The sequence below is a fragment of the Cervus elaphus genome, chromosome 19 (genome assembly GCF_910594005.1).
Source record: "Cervus elaphus chromosome 19, mCerEla1.1, whole genome shotgun sequence".
NCBI classification, from domain to species: domain Eukaryota; kingdom Metazoa; phylum Chordata; class Mammalia; order Artiodactyla; family Cervidae; genus Cervus; species Cervus elaphus.
This window is the reverse complement of record NC_057833.1, coordinates 22,664,243-22,691,736: the sequence shown is the minus strand read 5'-3', so window position 1 is coordinate 22,691,736 and position 27,494 is coordinate 22,664,243. Positions and strand designations below refer to the sequence as shown.

At 41.3% G+C, this 27,494-nt stretch overlaps 1 long non-coding RNA gene across 1 annotated transcript; it reads right to left on the bottom strand.

Annotated features, from left to right (window-relative positions):
• Positions 1 to 3,987: 3,987 nt before the first annotated feature.
• Positions 3,988 to 25,579, bottom strand: LOC122675596. Its single transcript, XR_006335294.1, has 3 exons — positions 25,568 to 25,579; positions 21,524 to 21,526; positions 3,988 to 4,616 (listed from the first exon to the last, which is right to left on the bottom strand). It is a non-coding gene; the product is annotated as an uncharacterized LOC122675596 (long non-coding RNA).
• Positions 25,580 to 27,494: the final 1,915 nt, after the last annotated feature.

Sequence of the window (27,494 nt, the reverse complement as noted above, 5' to 3'; positions counted from 1 at the left end):
AATCAGTTGCCAGCTTTCTAGATTGAAATTGATCAAAATCTGAGCATTGATCATTTTTAATATGTGAGGGATTGGGTTTTCTCTGGATTATTTCTGAGAGTTGATTCTCCTCCATTTGTGCTTTTGTGAGCCTTGGAGATGCTTCTATGTCATCTCTCCCTGCTTCTCATTTGTCTTCCAGACCCTGCCATACTTCCATTTCATCATTAGGCAGATTTTCAAGCATGTAAAAATATAAACAAGTGTCCCAAAGACCACCATACCACTCTCTCAGCTTCAACAGTTATCAACATTTTGTGAATCTTCCTTTTCTCCTTTATTTCAAAGCAAATCCAAAACATTATATCATTTTCATCCTTTAACATAATTTCTACATTGCTAATTCTGTTCAAAAACTTTGTTTCTCTGTTTAAAAAATCTACTGTGAAATGTATATACAAAAGTGTGTTTAAAATACATAGGAATGCTTACAATAAAACAAATAAAATGAGCATTCATGTACCTACCTCTCATGTTAAGAAAAAGAATATTGGTCCTTTTTCAAAAAACAAAGATGGAATTTGACTTGCAATTCCTATTATGATGGTAAACTAGCACAGATTCTTGGCTCCCTCCCCTACAGTCACTGGCAGAAACTGTAGAAGAGAGGACCTCATTGCTGCTGCCATCCTTCCAGAAACCTCATCTGCTTCCCTGGACTCAATTCCACCTGTCCACCCAGAACAGTCAGACTGCCCTGGGTTCTGTGCACCATCCCCTCAATGTGCAAAAAAATCCCAGCTCCGGGCACCTGATTGGCCAAGCCCCGGTCACATGACTGTACCCTGGTAGGAGAGGAAATCTGCTCCCTTGCTGATTACTCTGATTCCTGCCTCCATTCATTTTATATTTTCCCCAAATAGGAAGGAGATTTAGAAACCGAGTACAAAAATGATCAATGTCCACTATATCTAGTATGTATCTCTATCTCAGGCCAGTCTTCTGAGCTCCAGCTGATAATGTCCAGCATCTTACTTCTCACCTCCACTAGGCTGTTCCTCAGGTGTTTCAGACTCAGCATATTCAACTCTGAGCCTATCATCTTTCCCCAAACCCCCCTTCTTCACCTCTATTCCTTTACTTGGTGAATAGTTTTAACATCTTCTGAATGTATATCCCATTCACTTCCTTTGTCTCTGGGCTCCTTGCCTTATTCAGACCTTTGTCATCCTCACCTACAGTGGCCTAACGTCTTAGTTTGGGTTTCTTCAGAAGCAGATGCTGAAATGAAGATTGGAGTACAAGTAATTTATCTGAGAGGTGGAGTACCCAGGATAGGGGAATGGGATGTGAAACAGGGAAGAGAAAGCAGCCGGAAGGTCTGTTATCAAGCCGACTGCGACTGCGGCAGCTGGGGCTTAGTCCTTCTGGGGCATAACCATCTTAACTGAACCACTTGCGCTTCATAGAATACGGCACATCTTTTCATGGTTCTGTGTCTCCGCAAGTGCTGTCTCCTTCCTCAGAATGCTTTTTCCAGCTCCTCTTCTGGCTCCTTCCAGAAGAGGAAGGTGTGGGTGAGTATGTGTGCTCTGGGTAGACTACCAGAGTTTCAATCAGAGCAGAGAGAGAGAGGAGCCGAGGTGTATATATACCTACATATCTACATATGTGCTCCCCATAAGACTTTTTCCTGAAAATGTATCCATCCACTAATAAAAAAATAGAAATTGAAAAGGACAGAGTTAGACTATCAAAATCCGGGGCCATCAAATATTTGAATCATACAAATAACTCTCTTAGTTCAAATTCCTCACTGCTCACCATGCAACCTTCTGGTTATAATATGATTTAAATATTAATTGCTAACAGGGAAAGTATAGGGCATGCCAAAATGAGCATTCTTTTATGTGTCGTGGTCATATTTCTTATTTAAATAAATAAATTTGCATTATGATTTACGTATTAGACCCTGTGTGTTTGGTTGTCATGCAGTAGTCTTCTTGAGTCTGAAAACTCTGGTGCACTGTGGAGATCAAATTTTTGAATCTGTAAAGCCAAAGACTACAAATCTTATATATATATATATGATTGAAGTATCATTGATTTATAATATTGTGTCAGTTTCAGGTATACAGAAAAGTAATTAAGATATGTAATTTTTTTTTCCTATTTTTGTGAGTCTATTTCTGTTTTGTAGATAAGTTCATTTGTATCATTTTTTTAGATACCATGTATAAGTGATATCCTATGATATTTGTCTTTCTGTGTCTGACTTACTTTACTTAGTACAATAATCTCTAGGTTTATCCATGTTGCTGTAAATGACATTATTTCACTAAAAAAAAAAAAATTTGGTCACTTTTTTTTTGCCACACCATGGAATCTTAGTTCCCTGACCAAGCATTGAACCTGGGCCACAGCAGTGAAAATGCCGAGTCCTAACCACCGGACCTCCAGGGAATTCCCTAGCCACTTTCTTATTTAAGAACATTTACATTTCCACTCTTTTGCTAGTACAAACAATGCTTCAGTGAACAAATCTGAACCTTAATATATCTCTCTGCATGGGACATGAGTTTTTCTGAAGGTAAATTCCTAGAAGGGAAATGTATTTTGCTTTTTTAAAAATCACGTAACTTTCTGCTATTATTTTCTTAATCTCTCAATATTTTAATAGTGTAAAAAAATAAAATTATATAACAGGACCCTTTGGCAAGAAGTAACAGAAAACCCAACTCCCAATTATTAAGACAAAAAAAAAAAAAATAGAGAGATAATGTTAGCTTACTTAAAAGTCTGCCAGTATGGAGGCTTCAAGAATGACTTAGTGGCTCAACAGTGTCTCTCCTGTTACCTAGGTGGTTATTGAGATAATAAATGGTCTTTCTCTTAAGGGTGCCTCTTTTTAATAGTGAGGAACTTCTTTATCTCTCTCTCTCCCCCACCCAGGCCCACCCCATAAGGCTCCTCTATCCAAGGAATTTCCCCAAACTTGTGTCTTCTACATTGGTAGATTCTTTACCACTAGTGCCACTTGGGAAGGGCTTCCCTGGTGGCTCAGATGGTAAAGAATCTGCCTGCAATGCAGGAGACCCAGGTTTGATCCCTGGGTCAGGAAGATCCTCTGGAGAAGGGAATGGCAACCCACTCTAGTATTCTTGCTTGGAGAATCCCACGGACAGAGCAGCCTGGTGGGTTACAGTCCATGGGGTCACAAACAGTTGGACATGACTAAGTGACTAACTATCTGGAAGACCTGTAAGCAACCCAAGTTCTACAAGAAAAGAGAAAAGGGAAGAATGATTGTTGGCTAGATATCTCACAATGTCTATTACAGACCATGTTTATCAGGTCTACTTTCAGAATAATCTGTTGTTAACATACATAAAAATTAGATTTCTTATCCATTTTGAGTAATATTTCTATCAATATGTAAGAGTGGTTTTATTGAGCTGCTGACAACTACATATACCTCCAGAGATAAATTCAAAATAAAATTACTTCCAGTTTAAGGGACTAATACAACTAATGTAGATTTAAAAGATATTTTAAAAAAACCTTTTGTGTACTTTTGAAACCAGGTCACTAAATCTCTGTTACAATGGTTGCAGCTGAAAGACCAAATTTGTGTACAAGAAATGCTGTTTAGAGTTTGTAAATCTTTATGTTGATTCAGAATGGAAATATTTCTGCTTATATGCTGACTCGTATTGGCCAACTCATATTTTAAAATACTAATTTGGCTTTGAAGATTTATTCATACAGTTTTGGAGTATAAAAATGCTACACATTAATTAAACCTGACTTATAGACAGCTTATTGGCTTCTTGTAGGTTCAAATATTTAAATATTATTTTTTCATTGTAGCTGCAGATTCCAGTCTCTACTCAAACTGTGGCTAATTTAACCCTTTGGTTCAGTGTTTTGAAGATATTAGTTATATCAGAGAAAGAGGAATACCAAGGAAATGGTATTGTGACATTGCAGGGGGTTTTATATTAATAATTGTTGTAATGAAATTAATGGCCCCTAGAATTGAGGAGACACCTGCCAGGTGTAGAGAAAAAATAGTTAGATCCACTGAAGCCCCTGCGTGGGCTAGTTTACCAGCTAGAGGGGGATATACAGTTCAGCCTGTTCCTGCTCCAGCTTCAACTATAAATGATGCTAGAAGTAGTAAAAAAAAAGAGGGAGGAGCCAGAAACTTATATTATTTATCCGAGGGAATGCTATATCAGGGGCACCAATTATTAGGGGAACTAGTCAATTGCCAAATCCTCCAATTATAATTGGCATTACTATGAAGAAAATTATTACAAATGCATGTGCAGTTACAATTACGTTATAAATTTGGTCATCTCTGAGCAGGGTTCCAGGTTGACCCAGTTCAGCACAAATCAGTAGGCTTAGGGCTGTTCCTACTATGCCTGCCCAGGCACCAAATAATAAATACAGGGTGCCAATGTCTTTATGATTAGTTGAAAATAATCAGCGGTTGATGAACATAGGTAAAATGGCTGAGTGAAGCATTAGACTGTAAATCTAAAGACAGAGGTTTTATTCCTCTTTTTACCAAGCCCTGTGGTGAAATTACATGTTGAATTGCAAATTCAAAGAAGCAGCTTCAATTCTGCCTGGGCTTCTCCCGCCTAGGGTATTTAGCTGTTAACTAAAATTTCATGGGAGTGGAGCCCACCAATCTAGTGAGGATTTAGCATAATTAAAGTGGTTGATTTGCATTCAATTGATGTGAGATATGGTCTTGCAATCCTTATCAGGAATTAAGTATATTATACTTGCTTAGGGCTTTGAAGGTTCTTGGTCTAGGTTAACCTAAATTCCTATTCTAGCACTGATAGAATTGGTGTAAGTGGTAATAGTATAGTGGATAATACAACTATTGTAGGTAGGAGGGTTATTTGTTTTGTAGTAGAGAATTGTCATTTTATTTTTATGTTATTTGTAGAGGGAAATACCAAGGAAACCCTGTAGAATTGAAAGCGGCAACTGAGGTGGGATGTGGTCTGGAAAATTTCAAAACCAGAGTCCTTTGCATTTTAAGTAAATATATTTTTTAATGGGCCTGAAGATGGAAAGAAATCAGTATCTTCAGTTCAGTGATCTGTTCTAAATTTTAGACCTATATTTCCTGCTCCTTGATGTCTCTTTTCCTTGACTTGCCAGGAAATATAATTGTTCTTTATTATTATTATTGCCTCTAACCTTCTCAGCCCTGCTTCCCCCACCTCATCTCCACCCAGGTCTTACATGTATGGTCACCAGGTTGCTTAGTACCAACATCATACAAAGACACTCAGGCGTGAATTATAGTGTTATTTCAGAGTCTTTCCTGGTCCTCACCAAAATCAGTCAATTTTTCTCTCATGCCTTATGCTTTACACCTTCTAAATATCACTAATGTAATTTGCTCTCTGTTAGCGACATTCACTACTTCGGTCTGCTTTATTTATTCCCACTTTTCCCTTAAAGAATCTTCTTTCCCGCTCCTCAATTGCAGTGGGCTCCTGAATTGAACATGGAACCCAGCCTTGCCCAATCAGCATGTCCTGCTTTCCTGTCCAGAGTGATTGGTCAGAGTTATGGACACATATCCCAAGTTCTTCCAATGAGATGCATAGTCATAACTTTATTGGAACTTCTGGGGCTGCTGATAGGATGGGACATAAGCCTGGAGATGCTTACTGATTGTTGCAGAATCAAAGAGAAGAAAAAAGAGAAGACATTGAGTCCTGGTGACATCATCTGGGCTATTGGAGCCAGCCATACCTGAAACCTTACTTCTGCACTTTTGGTTTAAGCTGTCATTCTGTCAGTGACAACTGAAAATGTTCTGGTAAATGACCACTTTTCCATGCCCACTTAACCCTCTTAGTCCCTCTCTTGAAACAATCCTTGCTTTTGTCTACTGACAATTTCCTTTTCCCTTTGAAATTCAGTGCAAATATTACTTTCTCAGAGAAGCTCTGCTCAACATTTCCCCTAATGTGAGGATAGATAGTCTTGTGTTCTGCAAAAGTTTATTATGTACAAACCACACAGTAGTATAATTGTGAATATACTTGTTAGCCTATGGCAGACACTACTTATCACCAACCAACCCCTATTCTCTCTTTTCTTACAACAGAATCCTTGTTTTGTTTGGAGGGGCAATATGCCTAGGTTAAATGCTTGCCTTTTGAGACCACTTTGCAGGTAGGGTGACTTTGCTGCACAATTCTGACCAGGAGACATAAGTGAATGTCTACCTGAGATTTCCAGGAGAAGCTTTATTTTCCTACTATAGGCAGCTTTCTCTCTCCTCTTCATTCTCTTTCCTTTGTCTTGAAAGGAGGCATGAGGCTGGAGATAAAGCTGCTTGCTACCTGGCAGCCTTGAGTGACAAGCCCTAGGTTAGTGAAGGTGAGCGTATTTGGAGCTAGAGACTGGATGAGCCTGGATAACTCTGAACTGCCCATCTCTGGATCTAACTGTGGAAGAACACAATCCTCTATTCTTTCAAAAAATGATTTTATTTATTTATTTTTAAAAATTTTTGGTTGCCCCAAGTCTTCGTTGCTGTGCTGGCTGTCTCTAGTTGTGGCAAGCGGAGGTTGCTTTCTAGTTGCAGTGTGCAGGCTTCTCATTGCAGTGGCTTCTCATGTTGTGGAGCTTGGGCCCTTTGTGCATGGGCTTCAGCAGTTGCAGCATGCAGGCTCAGTAGTTGTGGCACATGGGCTTAGTTGCCCCAAGGCAATGTGGGAATCTTCCTGGACCAGGGATCAAACTAGCGTTCTCTGCTTTGCAAGGCAGATTCTTAACTACTGGACCACCAGGTAGTCCAGGCCACCAGACCACCACTGGAAGCCCAGAATACAACCCTCTTTAATTTAGCCACTGCAAGTGGATTTTTCACTTGGAGGTAACTAAATGCCGTCCTGATAGAATTGCATCTTGACTGATAGTCCCACTAGGGAACCATGATCTCTTTAAAGATAAAACCCAGGCCCTTACTTCTGAACCCTGAATATACCTAATGCTTGGTACAAAGAAAAGTTTCACTCTAGTGCTTAAAAACGGGATTGAAGTCTCAGATTTGTTTCAATCCTGAGATTTTATGGTTTTACTCTGTAAACCACTTACAGTATCTGCTCTCACTCTGGCGTTTACCCTCCTCCCCAGCCATTCTATTGCATGTTATTTTAAAGGGAACCCTCAAACTGGGAAGCAGAGGTTGATTTCCACTTCTCTTTAATATGGGTGACTGCTGAAATTACCCTCCTTGCTTAATAAACTTCTAACATTTTTTCCACATTTTTCATATTTCCATTTCATATATGGGACCTGTAAAGACTTTTCAACATGAGATTGAAATTTCAGACTCTTTTGAATATGGTTTCACTCAGAAAATACTTAAAACAATAATTCTGACTTAGGAATTCAATATATTAACAACTGCCAGTGCCAGTCATCAAATTTGTCTCCTTGAGAGGCCACACTGGGCCTCAGGTAAAGTTCATCATCCTCCTAAATAAAAATGCATTTCCTTAGGCCCTGACTTCTTCTCCAGGGGACAGATCAGGCTGATGGTGATGATTATTGTAATGAGCAGTAATTACTGTTGGCTGGACACTGATTTCAGAATTTCTAAAGTCAGAAAGAAAAAATAAAACCCTAACCTAGCTATTATTATAGCAGAGGAAGAAAACCTAATTCCATAAGACTTGTGTTGTTTAACTCCCATCAACAATAAAGGAGAATTATACATGTATAGTTCTCATTCATCAAGAGTATCAAAGAATTCAAAATGGGCATCTCCCAATTAGTTTATGAAAGCACAGATGAAGTTATCACTCAGAAGGAGGTCAAACTTATTCCCTTTTCTCAAAAAGAAGTTTACTGGAAAAGCAGTCACTTTTTAAATTAACCATAGAAGGACTTCTCCACTGTGAGAAGTGAGGACCAGAATACTTAGGTCATCACTAAAGTTGCTCCAAGTCATAGGTGATGATAGGATAAAAATTTGCAAAAAAGTAGCAAAAAGTCCCCTGCATTGGTGGCTTTTGGTTGAGACAGAGGAACGTAGAATACAGGATCCAGCATTTTTTGGGCCATATGACTTAGTCAAAGAGCTCAGTAGAGCTAGAGCTAAATTAGTGATTATATTCAGAAAATTCCAAACTTCTCCAAAGGACATTCAAGAAAGCCAGTCAGGGACTTCCCTGGTGATCCAGTGGCTAAGATTCTGGGCTCCCAAAGCAAGGGGCCTGGGTTCGATCCCTGGTCAGGGAACTAGATCCCACATGCTGCAACTAAAATAGTCCCCATGCTGCAATAAAGATTGAAGATCCTGCATGCTACAACTAAGACCTGGTGCAGCCAAATAAATACATAAATATCAAAAAAGGGAAGGGGGCTTCCCTGGTGGCTCAGTGGTAGAGAATCTGCCTGCCAATGTAGGAGACACAGGTTCCATCTCTGATTTGGGAAGATCCCGCATGCCGTGAAGGAGCTAAGCCTGTGAGCCACAACTATTGAGCCTGTGCTCTAGAGCCTGGGAGCTGCAACTGCTGAAACCCACATGCCCTAGAGCTTGTAATCTTGCAACGAGAGAAGCCACCATGATGAGAAGCCTATACACCATAACTAGAGAGTAGTCCCCGTTCGCTGTAACTAGAAAAAAGTCCGCGCAGCAACAAAGACTCAGTACAGCCAAAAATAAATAAATAAAATTATAACCTCACCCCCACCAAAAAAAACCACAGAAAGGAAACCAGTAATACCTGTGAAATCTAAGCACTATCCTCAAAGATGAGGTATTGTTTTTAGACTTTCTCAGAATTTATCTCTCCCAAAGGCTTTTCCTTACTGAACTAATCCTTGGAGATTACCTTTAAAAGCAGCTCTACCTGTCTTGAGATGTCAGCTAAAATCATTTCATTTGTTGCAAGTATCTCGAAGGAAAGAAAACTGCATACTGTAAAAAGAAGTGATGGGTTGGGTGGTGGCTGCTTCACACTGAATGGTCAGAGAGAGGAAGTGACTTTTGAGCTGAGCTAAGAAGGAACTGAACAACAGATGTTCTAGGAGGTAGACATTTGAGGAGACCCAGAAGAAATGAAGACTTTGAGATTTTTCTGCAGCACAGAATGGTGAGGGAATGTACAGGAGCCCCTGCTGCCGGAGCAAAGGTGGAGGTGGTGCGAGGAGTGATCTGAGATGAGGTTTGATGAGTTAGGCAAGGGTCAGATCAGACAGGCCTTAGGAAAGAGAATTTATTCTAAGTGGGAAGCTATTGGACATGACCTGATCTCATCTGTCTGTTTTTTTTTTTTTTTTTAAACAAATATGTTGTTGTGTAGAACTTGGATGTTGTGAGGTTTAAGAGTGAAGATGGAGGGCTGTCAGGAGGATGTTGGCTAAGTCCCAGTGAACCAGTGAAGATTGTTGGTGAATGGGCTGGAATAATAGGAAATGGAGAGACGTGAATGGATTCAGGGGTATTTTGGAAGAACAGCCAATAAAACATTGATGAATTATGCATAGTACATGAGAGGAAGAGAACAATCAAGGCTTGAACTGAGTGAATGATGTTGCAATGAATGATACTTGAAGACTGCAGAAGAAACAGATTATTTTGTGGCATTAGAAAAAAAATTGTAAACATATTAAGTGTGAAGTTCCTTTTAGATATCGCAGAGAGGTTTGGAAAGTAAAGCTGAATTTGATACTAGTGTTTTCACTAGAGTATTGAGAAAGTGGGGAGAGACGCTAATGAAAAATCGTTCAAAAGGAAAATTCTATTTTTAAAAAAAATTTTCTTGGCGGCACCACTCCGCATGTGACATCTTAGTTCCCCAACCAGGGATTGGACCCTGATCCCTTGCAGTGAAAGTGCAGAGTCCTAACCACTGGACCACCCGGGAATTCCCCAAGAGCTTTGTAGGTGATTTAGGTGCAGTTCTGGTTAAAAACCACTGAGTCACAGGAAGATGGACCATCAATTCACACTTGGGGACTGAGTGGTTAGTGGAAGGAGGGCACTGAACAACTCGTGGTTGCATGGTGGCCTGGGAACCACCCGGGAAAGAACAAAATTTTCCTCCTCCTCTGGTCAAACAGTGTCCAGAAGGGTAAATTTGCATGTCACAACAGTGAGTGTTCGGGCTTCCCTGGTGGCTCAGAGGTTAAAGCGTCTGCCTACAATGCGGGAGACGTGGGTTCGATCCCTGGGTCGGGAAGATCCCCTGGAGAAGGAAATGGCAACCCACTCCAGTATTCTTGCCTGGAGAATCCCATGGACGGAGGAGCTTGGTAGGCTACATTAGTCCTTGGGTCGCAAAGAGTCAAACACGACTGAGTGACTTCACTTCATAGTGAGTATTCACTGGGACAATAATCCTAACTGTTAACATGAGGACATTGCCATTGTTGCAAGCATTCGTCCTGGGGTTCTCTGAGCTCATTGTGGTGAGGTGGCCTGAGAGAGTGACCGTCAGGCCCACCAGCACAGCACAGCTCTGGGAGGGGCACTCAAAGCACCTGGGTCACAGGCAGTCTGAGGGGGCTCATGGGCTTCCCTCTTCTCTTTCAGTGTGGAGAACTAAACGTCACCCTTGTGTGTATATGTTCGAAAGCAGTAAAACAACGCAATGGCAAAGCCACTGAAAGGGTAAATTCCGTTACACTCCTCCACCCGTTTTATGGATTAAAAACATGACAAGGTGTCACTTATGGCCTAATGAGCTACAAAGAATTTTTAAAATACCAGTCAACAAAAATATTATGACAGAACAATTTCAGAAACAGTCCTGTAAGCGGCAAAGTGCTTTTGAGAAAGTTCCTCGTCTTGTTGAATTTTGCACCCAGGAGTTGGCCAGGGCCACAGGAGGCAACAGAAGGCTAGCTGCAGGTAAAGTCATCTACAGATGGGGCTTTCTACACCAGCTCTCTCTAAGCACAGCAACCAGAGAGCTAAGTTGCCTAGTTTACAGAGGCAAACATGGGGCCTCTTACCTGTACTGCCATGAAGCGACCAAGTGGCAGGAAGCAGATGTGACATCAAAGGGAAACGAGGAAAGATGCATGTGGTGTTCAGCTATGGCTGGGTTTGAAAGTTAAGAGCACCAAGTAGTGTCAAATGTGGCCAAGGAACTTAAAGAACTTTCTCAAGCAGGGCTTGCACAGCTTACCCTCATCACTGTGAAGGCAGCAGGGTGAGCAGCAGCTCAAAGGGGGGAAAAAAAGTATAAACATTTTAAAAGAAAATAAACGGCAAGGCTTTTAAAATGTTAAAGGATGCTTTCTGTTGGTTTTAATCTAAAATGGAATTTATCAAAAGGAGATGAAAATGATCAAACAGTGTCCAGAGGGGTAAAATAAAGGGTAAATTTGAATGTAACTACAGTAAATATCCACCAAGATGATAATCCTAACTGTTAACATGACTACATTGCCGTTGTTACAAACATTTGGTTTAACTTAATCCCCAGAATATATTACTGCCAAAAGAAATCTCATTGACAAGAGCTAATGCATTGGTTACTCTAAAAATGATCCCTTTTTAACTGTTGACTTACTGGTAGTGTTCATCATGGAAAAGACTATTTTTATTACCATTGTTATCAATCTCAGTAAAGTTCAGAGGTATTTGCTTGTAGTTGCTACAGCTTCTTCCTTTGCTGGTTAGAATCCACATGTGTGAACAAGAAACCCAGAGGTTCGGGTGATGCTGTGCGTCTATCTGATGACAGAGTGACTGTGATTGGATCTTTTCAAAGTGTTTGGCTGAGTGCTCAAACCAGATTCTTTTGACTAAAGCCAACGGGAAAAAAGAAGCAGAAACAAAATGCATGGTGAACATATTAAAAATGTTTTTACATGATAATCCTTTAGAGGAAGTACAAGTGAGGGTGGTGGGGTGGGTGGGTCTCTCCAGCTTCTCAAATACTCCCAGGACCCTGGCAAACATTTTTCAACATCTCAGAACCAGAGAAGAAACGCAAATTAGAAAGCCTCATGAAACTTCCTCGAATCTAGCATTTCAATGAAGTCATGTAATGTGGTGGGAAGGCTTTTGGCCAAACAGAGATTCAGGAAATGTGGATTGAGCTCCAGTTCAGTCATCAAATAGAAAAATCATCTTGGTCAAGATATTTCCTTTCTGGGCCTGTTTCCTAATCTATAAAAAGAGAAAGGTTTAGCATTATCAATGGTCTGCAAATAGTGCTTTTCAGGAAGGGAGCAGATGGGGAACCCTACCAAGAATATTGTTTGTTTTAGGTATTGGGGCTTTCTTCAATGAAAGATTTCTGCCATCAGAACATTTCACAGACTACTAGATTACATATTTTTGATATCTATAATTTAATTTAAAATTAAAATTTAACACCTAAAATATCGAATTTTTAAAGGTCTCTTTAAGAATAAATATGTTGACATAGGGGGAGGGATAAATTAAGAGTTTGTGATTAACATATATACACTACTATATATAAAATAAACACCAGGGCCCTACTGTATAGCACAGGGAACTATATTCAATATATTCAATATCTTGTGAAAACCTATAGTGAAAAAGAATCTGAATCACTTTTGTGTACAGTTGAAACTAACAAAACATTGCAAATCAGCTATACTTCATTTTAAAAAATGAAAAAAATGATCAAAAACAAAAAACAAAAGGAAAAAGAATCAATACATTAAATTGACAGCGGTGGTTTGCAAACTTTTTTTTATCATACATACTAATCAGTAAAAATATTTTGCCACCTATTTCCAAAATAAGTATTCAAAAATTGGAGATTCCCTGGAGGTCCAGGGGTTAGGGGTCTGTGCTTTCACTGTCAAGGGTGCAACCCTGGTAGGGGAACTAAGATCTCTGCAAGCTGCATGGTGTGGCCAAAAACAAAACAAAACAAAACCCCACAGAACAAAAATTACATACCCCCCAGAACAAAAATTACATACGCATATTACTGTAAAATATATCCCTTATAAAACATCTCCCCCACAACAGAAATGTCAAAAGGAAAATAAAGATAAAAGTTTTAAAGTAAACCATAAATTTGTTTTTAATAGTTAAAGCATTTTTTTTACCAATAATGAGACTTTTATTGTTAACATTATCAATATTAACATTAAAGCTTTTACTGAAAGTAAATATGAATATGTCATAGCTGATTGATTACTTGTTATTTTTAACATTACTGCATGGTATTTGCTAATTTTCTCCTACCACTATAGGGCTCATGGTAGATCTTCAATGCTAATAGTACTCTCCGTCAGGATCTACGAAACAAAATTAAATAAAATCTATGGCTCTAGGATTTTCTGAATGATTCAAAGATCACAAGATGTTGGAAGATAGTAAATTCAATGATCTTAATTCCAGGCAAAATAATCCATTCTGGCTAATTTAAGCAAAAAGATTTTATTGAAAGTTAGTATCTAGGCTTCCCTGGTGGCTCAGTGGTAAAGAATCTGCTTGCAATGCAGGAGAGTCAGGTTTGATCCCTCGGTCGGGATGATCCCCTGGAGAAAGAAATGGCAACCCACTCCAGGATTCTTGCCTGGGAAATCCCATGGACAGAGGAGCCTAGCAGGCTGCAGTCCTTGCGGTCGCAGAGTCAGACATGACTTAATGACTAAACAGCAATAGCAGTATTAAATCTGAAGATTGCTTTGGGTAATATGACTTATTTAACAATACCTATTCTTCCAATCCATGAATGTGGGGCATCTTTCCATTTATTTGTATCATCTTCAGTTTCCTTCATCAATGTCTTATGGTTTTCAGAGAACAGGGCTTTCACCTCCTTGGTTAAATTTATTCCTAGGTATTTTATTCTTTTGATTTTATTGTAAATAGGGTTATTTTCTCGATTTCTCTGATAGTTCATTATTAGTATATAGGAATGCAATAGATTTCTGAATATTAATCACAGCCTGTGTCCATCAACAAATGAATGGATAAAGATGTAAATATTACCCCACCATAAAAAACAACAAAATTTTGCCATTTGTGACAACTTGGAAATAAGTCAAAGACAAATATCTTGTGTTTTCACTTGTGAGTGGGATCTAAAAAAATAAAACAAATGAGCAAACATAACAAAACAGAAACAGACTCACAGATACAGAGAAGAAACTAGTGGCTACCAGAGGGGAACGATGTAGGGTAAAGTTGCAAGACAGAAGAAGATGGTTAAAAGGTGTAAATTACTAGGTTAAAAAAAAAGTTACGGGGTACTCTTTCTGCCCCCTTCTGATGTCTAATGTCAGAAGTTTTCTCTATCCCTTTCATACTTTAATAAACTCTATTGCACACACACAAAAAAGTTACAAGGATGTAACCTTCAACACAGGGAATATAGTCAGTATTTTATAATAACTGTGTATGAAGCATATTCTATAAAAAAAATCAAATTACTATGCCATATTCCTCAAACTGAGGCTTCCCTGGTGGCTCAGTGGTGAAAGAATTTGCCTGCAATGCAGGAGATGCAGGAGCGTTGGGTTCGATCCCTGATGGAAGATCTCCTGGAGGAGGGCATGGCATCCCACTTCAGTATTCTTGCCTGGAGGATCCCACGGACAGAGGAGCCTGGTGGGCATCAGTCCATAGGGTCACAAAGAGTTGGACATGACTGAAGCAGCTTAGCAGGTTCGCACCCATACCTGAAACTAATGTAAGTCAGAGAGAGTGACTGCATGCTCAGTCAACTACGTTGCAATTTGACAAAAGAAAAGAGAGTAGGCAGTTTATACAGTCCCCTGGGAGAACCAGGTAAGTAGGCTTGGATGCTTTACATAACTAGAAGAAAGGCCCTCCACAACACAGGAGTAACCTAGCAAAGCCAGTGGCTGTCGCTGCTTGCTTCTTAACCTGATGTGTGGGATTGGATGCCAGGAACTCCAGCACAGCTGCCCCAGGAGTTCTACATGCCTCCTCCGGACTTGCCTGGAGAGCTAACTGCCCCCTAGTGATCACTGCCTCACATTGCTCACTCTGCCTCCATATTTGTAGGTGAAGATCATAGAGATACTAATTGCAATTAACAGGGTGGGTCTAGCCCTGCTGTTCCCTAAGAAATCCTGGTAAGGAAAAGGGGCGAATTGAGTAAAATGGCTGGGGGTGAAGAAAGAGCTATCCCCTTCTAAGAAGGGGCCAGAATCCAAATTACCACATCTATGTAGGCAAAGCTTGGCTGGTGGCCTGGACCAGAATCCGTCCTTGAATAGTCCTGTACAAGAGTGGGCATCAGGGCTTTCAGGAGGCAGCAGGGCTTAGCTTCAGTGAGTGGCTGGGCTGCTGTAGGTTAGGTCACCTGTCAGAATCAATGTGAGGGATGGGAGAGGTAAGGTCCAGCCCCAAGAAAGGGGAGGGGCAATGATTAATGCGGAGGTCACTGCTCACAGCCAACCAGGTTGGGTTCAGGACTGGGCCAGGACAGAAGGGTGATAGCCAAGTGCTTAAAACCTGTCCAGAAGCCTTTTGTTTTCCAGCTAAAAAAAAAAATTTTTTTAATTGTGGTAACATTGCTTTATAACATTACATAAGTTTCATGTATACAACATTATGTTTCTACTTATGTATACACTGTAGTGTGTTTATCATCAAAAATTTAGTTTCCATTCATCACCATACAGTTGATCCCTTATACCTATTTCATCCTTCTCCTGCTCTGTCCCCTCTGGTAACCACTACACAAATCTCTGTATCTAAGTGTTTTTGCTTGGCTTGGTTTGTTCGCTTATTTTGTTTGTTTTCTATATTTGAGTGAAATCATATGGTATTTGTCTTTCTCCATCTGACTTATTTCACTGAACATAATACTCTCAAGGGGTTCCCTTGTGGTTCAGCAGTAAAGATTTCACCTGCAAGGCAGGAGCCGCAGGAGACATGAGTTTGATCCCTGGGTAGGGAAGATCCTCTGGAGGAGGGCATGGCAATCCACTCTGGTATTCTTACCTCAAGAATCCATGGACGGAGGAGCCCGGTGGGCTAGAGTCCATAGGGCTGCAGTCAGGACATGACTGAATCGACTTAGCATGCATGCATGCAATACTCTCAAGGTCTATCCATGTTGTCGCCAATGGCAAGATTTCATCTTTTTATTCTATGACTGTGTAGCATTCCACTATATATAGAATCACATCTTCTTTCCATTCATCCATTAATGGACACTTAAGTTGTTTCCAGATCTTGACTATTGTAAACAATACAGCACCAAGCAGTGCCGATATCTTGAGTTCTGATTGATACTTTATTTTGTTTTAGGATGGGTGAGACCAGGCTTTAATAATTAAAAAAATATCTATATCTAGATGGTGAGGGACAGGGAGGCCTGGCGTGCTGCAGCCCATGGGGTTGCAGAGTTGGACACGACTGAACAACAACATACCTAGATGATTATATATATAAATATGCAGATGTGGAGCACACTTTTGATTCTGGATATGGCAGCAGCTGCCCCCCACAGACCTTTATTACTAGGAGAAAGGAGCGCCCTATAGCAGCCCAAACGCTAGAGGGTTCAGTACTGACCAGGCTACAGCTATTCAGAGCTGACAGGCCGGATGAAGGCAGTGCTCTAGTTACTTACTGCTGCACAACAAACCACCCCAAATGTAGTGGTGTGGAGCAATAATAATTTCATTATGTTCACAGTGTGTGGGGGTCAGGAATCCAGGCAGGACAGAGAGGGATGTCTTGTCTCTGCTTCCTCTGGGCCCTCAGCAAATGACTGGAGGTGTCCCAAAGAGCTGGGGGCTGGAATCATCCAGGGACTTCTTCACTCACCTGCCTGGCACCTGGGCTGGGATAACTCAAAGGCTTATCTCAGCTGGGACTGTTGACCAGAGAACCTATGGAGCACTGGGTTCCTCACAGTGTGGCCACTGGGTTCTGAGGTACAGCATCCAATTGGAAGCATTCAGAGAGCAAATGTTCCAAGACAGTTAGGCAGATGCTGCCTGGGCTGTTATAGCTCGGCCTTGGGACTCACGTAACATTACTTCTCTCTGTTGGTTGAAGCAGTCATAGGCCTGCCTGGATTCATGGAAGGGAGGCACAGACACCACTTCTTGACGAGAATGTCAAAAGATTAGGGACCATATTTTATTTATTTTGGGGGGGCTCTGTTGGGGCCTTCTTGCTTTGTGTGGGCTTTCTGTAGTTGCTGCGAGCCGGGGCAAATCGTCACCGTGGTGGGTGGGCTACTCCTTACAGTGGCTTCTCTTGTTGCGGAGCACAGTCTCTAGGCGTGTGGGCTTCAGGAGTTGCGGCACATGGGCTTAGTTGCTCCACAGCATGGGAGTCTTCCCGGACCAGGGATCCAACCTGTGTCCCCTACATTGGCAGGTGGATTCTTATTCATTGTGCCACCAGGGAAGTTAGGGACCATATTATTTAAAAATGCCTATTAAGAGAAAATGAGATGAAAGGAAAAGCTCAGGAGCACATCAACTGCACACAAATATGGACCAATGACTGAATACTTCAGCTTTTAATTTAAATAAAAAATAGTGAAGACTTGTGCTAAGCACTGGGGATGGAAAGCTAAGGCACAGCCCTCAAGGGTTTACAATCTACTGGAGAAGACAGGTGAACGTACATCATTGTAAGTGAAGGTCAAGTGAAGAAAGTGAATCAAGACTGATGGTATGACAGGACTTCCCTGGTGGTCCGGTGGCTAAGGCTCTGTTCTCCCAATGCAGGGGGCCCAGGTTCAATCCCTGGTCAGGGAACTAGATCCCATATGGCTCAGCTAAGAATTTGTGTGCCATAACCAAGGATCTCACATGCTGTATCTAAGACCCAGTGTGCATGCATGCATGCTAAGTCGCTTCAGTTGTGTTCAACTCTTTGAGACCCTGTGGACTACAACCCACCAGGCTCCTCTGTCCATGTGATTCTCCAGGCAAAAATACTGGAGTGGGTTTCCATGCCCTCCTCCAAGGGATCTTCCCCACTCAGAGATCTCTTATGACCCCATGTCTCTGATGATCTACCTGCATTGGCAGGTGGGTTTTTTGTTTTTGTTTTACCACTAGTGCCACCTGGGAAGCCCAAGACTCGGTACAGCCAAATAAATAATAAAAATAAAAAGAATATGGCATGAGAATCATAGTCGCCTAGAGGAAGGAGTAATTAATATAATAGAGAGGCTATGCTCTTCAGGGGGAATCAAATTAAATTAGAAATTAGATCTGAATTTGAATTCCATCTTTGCCCTCTTTTTATACTGAATCATGTAAAAATGCTTTTTCTGTGGCTAAAAATCCATTGAATATCAGTAATTTCATATAGTTCAACTTAACACTAGCTAAGTCACCTTGAACAAGTCACTTAACTTTTAGGAACAACAGTTTCCTCACCTTTATAATGAGGTTAAAAATGTGGTAGGGTTACTTAGAAAGTAAAGTGACATATACCAAGACTTGGTGTACTGCTTAACACAGAGTAATCACTTAAGAAATAGTTGTTACTGTTTTGTAATTATTATTACTATTATTATGAAAGCATTAGAGAGAAGGCTGAGATGGCATTTGAAGGCTGAATGATTTTGAAATGGCCAGATCAAGGAAGTGGTATGAGAGATTTTAAACTGATCAAAAACAGGCTGTTTTTGTGATTCTACTTATAAGTGATGTTTGGTTCTACATTTGTTTTGGGTCCCAGACATTTCTTTTGAAAAGAAGAATTCAAGAAAAAATATTGAAACTGAATTCACTAACAGTAAACCACCACAAGTATTTTCAAGTCTAGACAACCCAGTATTTTTATGGACTAAATAATCTGCAATCCCTCCCTTCCTAAATCACTGAAGCATTTGGCTTAATAACTAATAAATGTGCTTGAAAGAAAGAAAGGGAACTCCTTGAGGCTGAACATAAGAGTGGATAAGAATCTTGGCAGTCTGTGTTGGGGGATGGGGAGCCAATAACTTTGAGAACTCTGGGCTTAAGTTGCAAAACCTTCATAGAATCAGGACATAAAGTTCTGTCTAATATGAGTTAGAAATGATACCTGTGCATGAAGCAGGGTCTCAGAGAGTTATACTACCCAGGAAAGTCTGGTCCAGAAAAATCAAGGAAGCTTCTATCTCATCTGGCCCTTGGGTTAAAATGAAAAGTCTCCCCTGATAATTCTTCCCAACAGGCATACTATCACTTATGTCTGAGGTTCTAATTACACTTCCTCCATAGTTTGGAAAAATCTCAGGTTGGTAAAATTAAAAAATTGATGATATTCTTGGGTCTCTGATAAAGCAAATAAAAAACATTCTGGAAAGATAAGACTTCAAGTAATTTTAAGTATGATTCCCACAGATAAAGTCTTGCTGAAGGTGAACTAAAAACCTATAATTCTAAAAAAGGAAGGCAATCTATCTGAGCAAAGGTAAGTAGATACAACAAATAGCAGGATTAGATCTCTAGAAACTTCAGATAATAGAAGCTAGATAAAACAAATATACTTGAAATGTTTAAAAACTTAATGTTGAGTTTGAAAATAAGAAGGCAATAAAGCAATGTGAAAAGGTAATGGGCACACATTTGGAGAGAACTTATATAAGTTATAGAAAAAATAATTGAGATGGAAAAAAATTAATGACAGTTTAAATAGCTGGTTCAGTCCAGCTCAGTTCAGTTGCTCAGTCATGTCCTACTCTTTGCGACCCCATGGACTGCAGCACACCAGGCTTCCCTGTCTATCACCAACTACCAGAGTTTATCCAAACCCATGTCCATTGAGTCGGTGATGCCATCCAACCATCTCATCCTCTGTCATTCCCTCCTCCTCCTTCCCTCAATCTTTCCCAGCATCAGGGTCTTTTCCAATGAGTCAGCTCTTCGCATCAGGTGGCCAATGTATTGGAGCTTCTGCTTCAACATCAGTCCTTTCAATGAACACCCAGGACTGATCTCCTTTAGGATGGACTGGTTGGATCTCCTTGCAGTCCAAGGGACTCCCAAGAGTCTTCTCCAATACCACAGTTTAAAAGCATCAATTCTTCTGTGCTCAGCTTTCTTTATAGTCCAACTCTCACATCTATACATGACTACTGGAAAAACCATAGCCTTGACTAGATGGACCTTAGATACAGATAAAGAGAGAATTAAAGAACTTGTATATAAATCTGAGGAAATGATTCAGAATTAAGCACAGAGAGATAAGGAGAATTTATTAAAGAAAGGTGAAGAAACATGGAAGATAGCACAAAACTTTCTAATTAGAGAACAAGAAAGAACAAGTTGAGAGACTGAAGGAGTGGCTGATCAAAAATAGTAACTGCTGAGCATTTTCATAAATTGTTGAAAAACTGAAGCCCTTACATTTAGAAAGAGCTGCTAGTTCTTAGCAAGATGTACTTTAACACTGGAGGACAAGAAGTGTTAGATACAAATATCCCTCAAGGAATTTACAATCCATTACAAGAGATCATAGAGGAACAGACAAAACAACATGCAAGGAAAAAGTGCTAAAGGAGGTTGGCAATGGGAAGAGATTGCTTCCAGTTTGGAGAAATAGATCAACAGTTTTTGGAGGCAGTGATGTTTGTCTTGGATCTCAAAGATAGGTAGATTGAACATGTGAAGAGGAAATGTAATCCCTCCCACACCATTGCCTGCTTAATTCTTCCTAAAGCACAGTTTTAATAACACCATCATGTTAACCAGAATCTTCAAAATCATTCAGTTATTTTCAAGACAAAGCCCCCAATTTTTGCCTTTTGTTATAAGCCCTCCATGGCATATGCCCAACTTATCTTTCTGAACCTATGAAGTCTCTTCTGGAATCCCATAATTTAGGCATAGTAAGATTCTTTTTTTTTTTTTCCCCAGAATAAGATTCTTAATACTTCTGGTTCATATCTCATGCTTTCCCATCTCTCTTGCTTGTTCCTCTATCTAGAATATCTTTGAATGAAAAGCAAAACTTTGGGGTTTTATCTCGAAAATAATAACTAAGAGTTCTTGATGATTCTGAGTAGTAGAGTGATATTTTCAGAACTGTGCTGTAGGAAGATTAATCAGGCAGTGGTGTGTAGGGTGAATTAGGAAAAGTAGTTCTTAGAGCTAAAGAGCCCACGCACTATGACTGCAGGTTGCACCTTCCCAGGGGTGGGGGGTGGGAGGAGACACAAGTGGAACCAAGCCCATTTAGTCAAGTGGAGAAACCTGCATGATTGTTGATCAATAGAGGTTTAAACCCAACTGTTGTTAAAATCTCAGCCTAACAGTAATGCAACAGAAGCAAATGCATCAAAATATTGACAGCATTTACTATCTTGATTGCTCTGCATTGGTGCTTCCATCCCAGGTAGAAAAGAAATCTGGGGGGGGGGGGGGGGGAAGAAAAAAAAAAAAAGAAAAAAAAAAAAAAAGAAATCTGTCTCCCAGAGCCCTTAACAATACCAAAGTCATGATGTGTCAATGTATGCATGTATCAATGTATCCAGCTTCAGAATTCCAAGTTTGATGTCAACTAGCTAGGTGAAAACCTGGATATGAGATGGATGGTAATATTTTTACCCACAGACTATTCTACCTGGGAATAAGTGTAGACCAAGCTTAGAATTATTCTTGAGTTTCTCTATGCAACAGAAAATTCTTCCCCAGTGTTGAAAAGTATTTTCAAGAGTGTTTATAGAGTTGATTTGGAAATTTTTGTTTTAAAACCCAGTACAAGAGCACTGTGTTTTCTGAAACATTTTTAGACTGAATCCTATCATGAGTCAGACTTTCAGTACATCTGCATGAGCCCTCAAAATAGATAATTTCAACAGATCAGTTCCTAGTTTCTTCTGTATACGATTGACTTTCTATACAGAAATTCTTTCTTCCCCTGTCTCAGAACTGTGGTATGCTTCCTTGTCTTAACCTTTGAAAATGGACTGCTTATAAAACATTTGCTAAGGGACATGCATCATCATTTAAAAAAATAGAACTTTACCTTCATAGGTATGTTTCTGGGAAAAGTGAGTATAAATCAAATTTTTGTAAGTCAAATCATATTTTAAATGTCCCATGGGAACTCATTATTTAATAAAATAGCATGGAGCGAATAATCACATTGTGATGTGGCTTTTCATAAAGCAGGGCACACCTGTATCCCACTCTGTCATGGCTAAGGGTGTTCACTCTATAGCTGAGTTTGAGGGTAGCCAGGACTGCCTTGGACCCAAGTCAAGGGAATTAAGTTACTGAGTACTGAGGATCTTGTTACAAGGCAGTCTTCTCTATAAGCTGTCTCAGCATGGGTCCTATAGTTTGTGCTTTAAAAGATGTGGAAAATCTGCTATATCTATAAGTTTAAAAGTACATTAAGTAAATTAATGTACTTTGATGATGTCTATATTTTCTCATGTCAACTGTAATCATTTGTTTGAGTAAAGAATTTTAAAGTATCGCATGTGTAAATTTCACAGGTCTTTTATTTCCTGGCAGCGATCTAGACTGTCAATTAGTTTCATGTGTTGATAGTAAGGGTAACAACTAGATTCATGAAAACCAAAATTTCAAAACAATAAACAAACAAGAAATCAAGTAAACAATTAAAAAAAAAAAAAGCACTTACTAATCCTCTTAAAAACCTCTCTGTTCAAATTGTCTGTGTGGCTTTCATCTCACAGGGAGACACTATGGTTACTAGATATACTAGACATCTTCAAGTGATGACTTTGAAACTACTGTTCTGAAAGACTTGCAATCACATGGCTAGGGGAGGAGCAACGTTCCTGTCAGTGAGTGGGCTCTCATCACCATGGCCCAGATTCTGTTGCCTCAAGCTGTCTGGGAGATGGTCAAGGCTCAGTTTGGGATGAGCTGTTTGATATAGCGGCTCAGATGGTAAATACTCTGACTGCAATGCAGGAGACCAGAGTTTGATCTCTGCATCAGTAATATCCTCTGGAGAAGGGAATGGCTACCCAATCCAGTATTCTTGCCTGGAGAATCCCATGGACAGAAAAGCCTGGTGGGCTACAGTCCACGGAGTCGCAAAGAGTTGGACATGACTGAGCAACTAACACTTTCGCTTTTTTCACTTTTCATGTAGAGAGTAGGCATAAGTACACAAGAAACTATTAAAAATATGTAGCTAAAAATCCAGCCATACATACATTGATGCCTGTTCAAACTGCAATGTTGAGATCTAGTGGCACCAGCCAGATTTTATATATCAAAGGCTTTGGGTTTCAGCTATTTGAGAGAATAGTTTGTTGAGCAAAGGAAAAAAACTCTCAATCCAGATGGGAATGGGAAGGGCAGTGTCCAAGACTCCTGGACACACACACACACACACACACACACACACACACACACACACTTGACATAAGCTTTATCATTATGCCAAATTACAAATGTTAGAACTTAGATTTCTTATAGCCCCATTTGTTAAATTTCTACTAGGTAGCAGGCACTAAATACTAAACACTTTGTAAACATTATCTTTAATCTTTGCAATGATTTTGCAAGATATACACAATTGTCCTCATTATACAGGAGAAGATGAGGACTCAGAGACATTCAATAACTTGCTTAAAGTTACAGAGCTGGTAAAGGTAGGACTGGGATTTGAACTTTCAAAGGTTTGATTCTTAAGGTCTTGGAATGCTATTTTGCTCGCCCAGAGTTTGTCTAATTTACAACAATCCTGAAATCTGAACACTGCCATCTTTTCCTAAATATGGCAACCACAGTTTTCAAAAGAGTTCCAAGATCTTTGATGGTATTTGTCTCTTTTGCAGGCCCTAAAAAAGGACTCACTTAATTTTGTTTTACAAAACCTAGCTTTTAACCCTTAAACATCTCAACCTTCAGGTATTCACCACTTAGAATGCTGAGATATCCAGGCTTCAGTATCAACTCTCTGAGTCACAAAATTAGAATATGAAGATGTTACACAATTCTCTGAAATCTTTCTATCCCAGATTAAGATGTCTTTCTCTAGAGAATTCTATAGAAGAGAAAACTAGAACTCAAGGGCTTACACAAAGAGCTTTAAATTTGGCTGTAATCTGGGCTCAGGATATCAGATGTGTGAGTTCCAGGACTTTCCAGAGAGAGACCACAACAAATTAAGTGCCTAGTGATGTAAAGCATTGTGCTAGCCTATGGGAAGGGGGGTTGAGAAAAAGAGATAGCAGTTGTTTCAGCTTCACAGTTCACAAGACATTTCCACACACTAACTCCACGTTAGAGTGAGAAAACAAAGTTTAGAGAAGATAGGCATGGTCTCCTTCAAGAAGCCTACAGCTGAGAGGGGAAGGAAGACGTGTAAACAAAGAACTCTAATCTAAGGAGGGAGAAATACATGTCATACACTTGACAGCAAAAGGCTGGGGGTGCGGGTGAGTGGGAAGTGGAGGCGGCTGTTTGTCAGTCAGACCAGGATCCAGGAAGGCCTTGCTGGTGGCAGACGGGGGCCAGAGGAGTTGCAGCCTTTAATGGTAGAAGTTCATTCACTGCGCCCGCTCCCGTGTCCAAGGCAGAAAGCAGGATTTAAAATGAGGTTATCACAGAGGTGTCATGATCCAAGACAGGAGAAAGAAAACCCGGCCAGGAACATTCTAGAGCAGTGCTTCTCCAACTTAAAATGTTCAAGCGAACCACCTGTTAAAATGTTGATTTCGATTTAGTAAGTCTGGGTTGAGACCTGAGATTCTGCATTTCTAATAAAGTTCGGGTTATGCTTGTTGTCGCTGGTCCGCGGGCCACACTTGCAGGAGAACCCGTTTCACCTGGGAGTGTGTTAGGAAAGCAGACTGCCTGGGTCTTATTCTAGACTTAACTGAATCAGAATGCGTTTTTAACCAAGATCCCCAGGGGGGTGGGTTACATGCACTTTTAACTTTGAGGTGCAGTCCTCTGGCATATTCTTCTTTCAGAAGGGACCTAAGGAGTTGCAAACTTCTCCGGGGCATCGGGTACCAGTACTCTGGTTTCTCTCCGGAGCTCCTGTTCCACCGGCAGAGATTTGTGCCCCCCGAAGCTGCTCCTCCTGATCCTAAACCAGTAGCAACTCCAGGAGTTGATCGCCTCATAATCCTCCTTGCTGGGTTTCTTTCCACCCCAACACACGCTTCCCCGGGGCGCTCCAGCTGTTTCCCACCCCCACGCCCTGGCGGCTACTGTGCACAGCTGGAGCCCGACGCAGCGGGCGCACCCGGAGCTGCGGCGGCCGGGGAAGCCAGGCGGGGGCGCCGCAGACTAAGGCTGTGCGGGATCAGGCCGTTTCGATCCCGGAGAGGGCGGCGGGAGCGACGGGCGGGGGAGCGCGAGCTCCGCATCTGGTGCCAACCAGCGGGGCCCTGGCGCGGCCCCACATTCCCACACCGCGGGAGCGGCGGCAAGCTACCTGGGAGGTGGCGCGCATCACCCCAACCTGTGTTTCATAAACCCGTCGGGAAATAGTTCTCAGCCTCGAGGGCCAGTAATCAGCCCGACCTTCTCTCTCAAGAACTGCTGATTACAGTCCCCGAGCTGGGCAAGGGCCTCGGAGGCCTAGATTTGAAGTCTACTATTTAATATCATTATCATTATAGAAAAGTCAGCCACCTCGCACCCCCTCTTCCCCTACGTACACGTCTGACATTGGGGAGGGGGTGTTGAACGACCAGAGAGTAGGAGCAGGATTGTAAAATCTAACGATTTGCTAAGAAATCCAGGACCGAAAAAGCAATTTACAAAACGGCGAGTTTTACAAGGTAGAGAAGGTAACTGGGCAGAAAACGCGCGGCCGCCGGAGTCCCGCAGCGCGTGCTCGCCGGAGCGGGCTGCCTCGGAGCGCGCCACCCCCTCTCCCTGGGGCAGCGCGAGGATTTCGCAGGAAGAGGAGGCTGCCTGGGTGCGCTAACCCGGCGTCCGCGCGCCGCGGAGAGGGGTACCCGCCTCCCGCGCCCCCTGCGGACGGTGGCGCCCCTTCCCCCGCAGGTCAATGAAACCAAGCTAGCCCCGCGCCTCGCCCGCCCTTCCAGCGCTCTAATCACCGAGAGCTTTCCTTTCTGGGCAAAGCTCAGTGGACGCTTTCAACTTAACACCTTCACACAGCCACTGCAGCGGGGATGTGCGCGTTTCCCCCAGCTTGGGTATATGAGGCTGTGTTTCTCCCAAACTAAAGGGACAATCTTAACATCTATTAAAGCCTACGTTCTCTGTCTTGAGACTTAATCGGGTTTGTCCAAACTTTTGTGATTATGTGTGTGTGTGTGTGTGTGCGTGTGTGCGCGCGTCTCCACCCTCCTCTCGCCACCCCACCCCCGCCCGTGCAGGGCGAAGTAGTCCTATATAGCGATGATAAATATCCCTGTTGATCACTTGATTGATTACCTCCCTGAAAGGTCACGCGGGCTCGCAGTAATTTCCTTTTGCCTAAGGCTCCCTTTTCACTTTTACTCCTGCACGACAGCTCCGAGTACACGGGATCTTTATTTTTTATTTTAACCCCTAAATGCAACCCCTCCCGAAAACAATGCACACAAGAAAAATCGAATAAAATAAACTCGAGACCTTTTAGCTCAGTCGTAGCCACCCTCCCCATCTCGCTCCTTTCTTTCTTCTGGCTCCCGCCCCCTCCTGCTCCGGGCCCCTCTCCCCAACTCAAATGTATTCTGGACACTGTTTAATAGATGAGCGTCTTGCAAGTAAACTCAGGCATCCCTTGGGTCTGCATTTCATGTCTGTGGCTCTCTCTCTTTCTCTCCCGTGGACTAAAAATTCGGATTTTAACCACTAGACAAGCTATTAATTTAGCTAGACTACCTAGGGTCCTGAACCCAATTAATTTCTAATAATTATAGCCCAAGGGGGCGAGATAGATCTCCCTGCCTCTTTCTTTTATTGCCACTCCACGCCACGGAGGTCAGCGTATAATAATAAAGTGTATATTTTGAAAGCGATCTCAAGAACAGTGAGTTATTGCAATGAATGAAAATTGTTTCCATTTTGGCTAATTGAGCCGGTGGCCGAAAGCTAGAGCTCTGAGACTAAATAAAGAGGACTGTTTCATTTCAACATGAAGAAACCCCTGCCTAGCTCTGGTCACCCAGCGAGAGTTTAATTTCTTAACAGCCAACCTGAAACCCAGCGTTGGGTAAACAGTATTAATAATTGCATTACAATGATTAAATTAATCTTGCTGGTAGCCAGAAGAATATAGGTTGTGATTGAATAGCAAGATGTAAAGTTCACTGCACAAAGACAATAGGCCAAGAAATACCTCCTTAAAGAATCCAAACTTTCTTTCAAAGATACCGTGGGGCTGGTTCAATTATAGTGCGAGCAAAGAAAAATTTCCTGTTGCATGTAATTTATTGAAAATCGGTTCTTTGCTGTTTCTAGCATTAACTAAAAAAACATAGCTGGAAAAGAGATATGCTTGTTCTGTTCTCTTCTTCAACAACCCATCTTTCCTCCAACTCCCAGCTCGTGTTCTCTGCTTCTGTTATAGAAAAAAATCGGAAAGAAAAAAAACGACAGTAATAAAACAAGCAAATCCAAACAGCCCG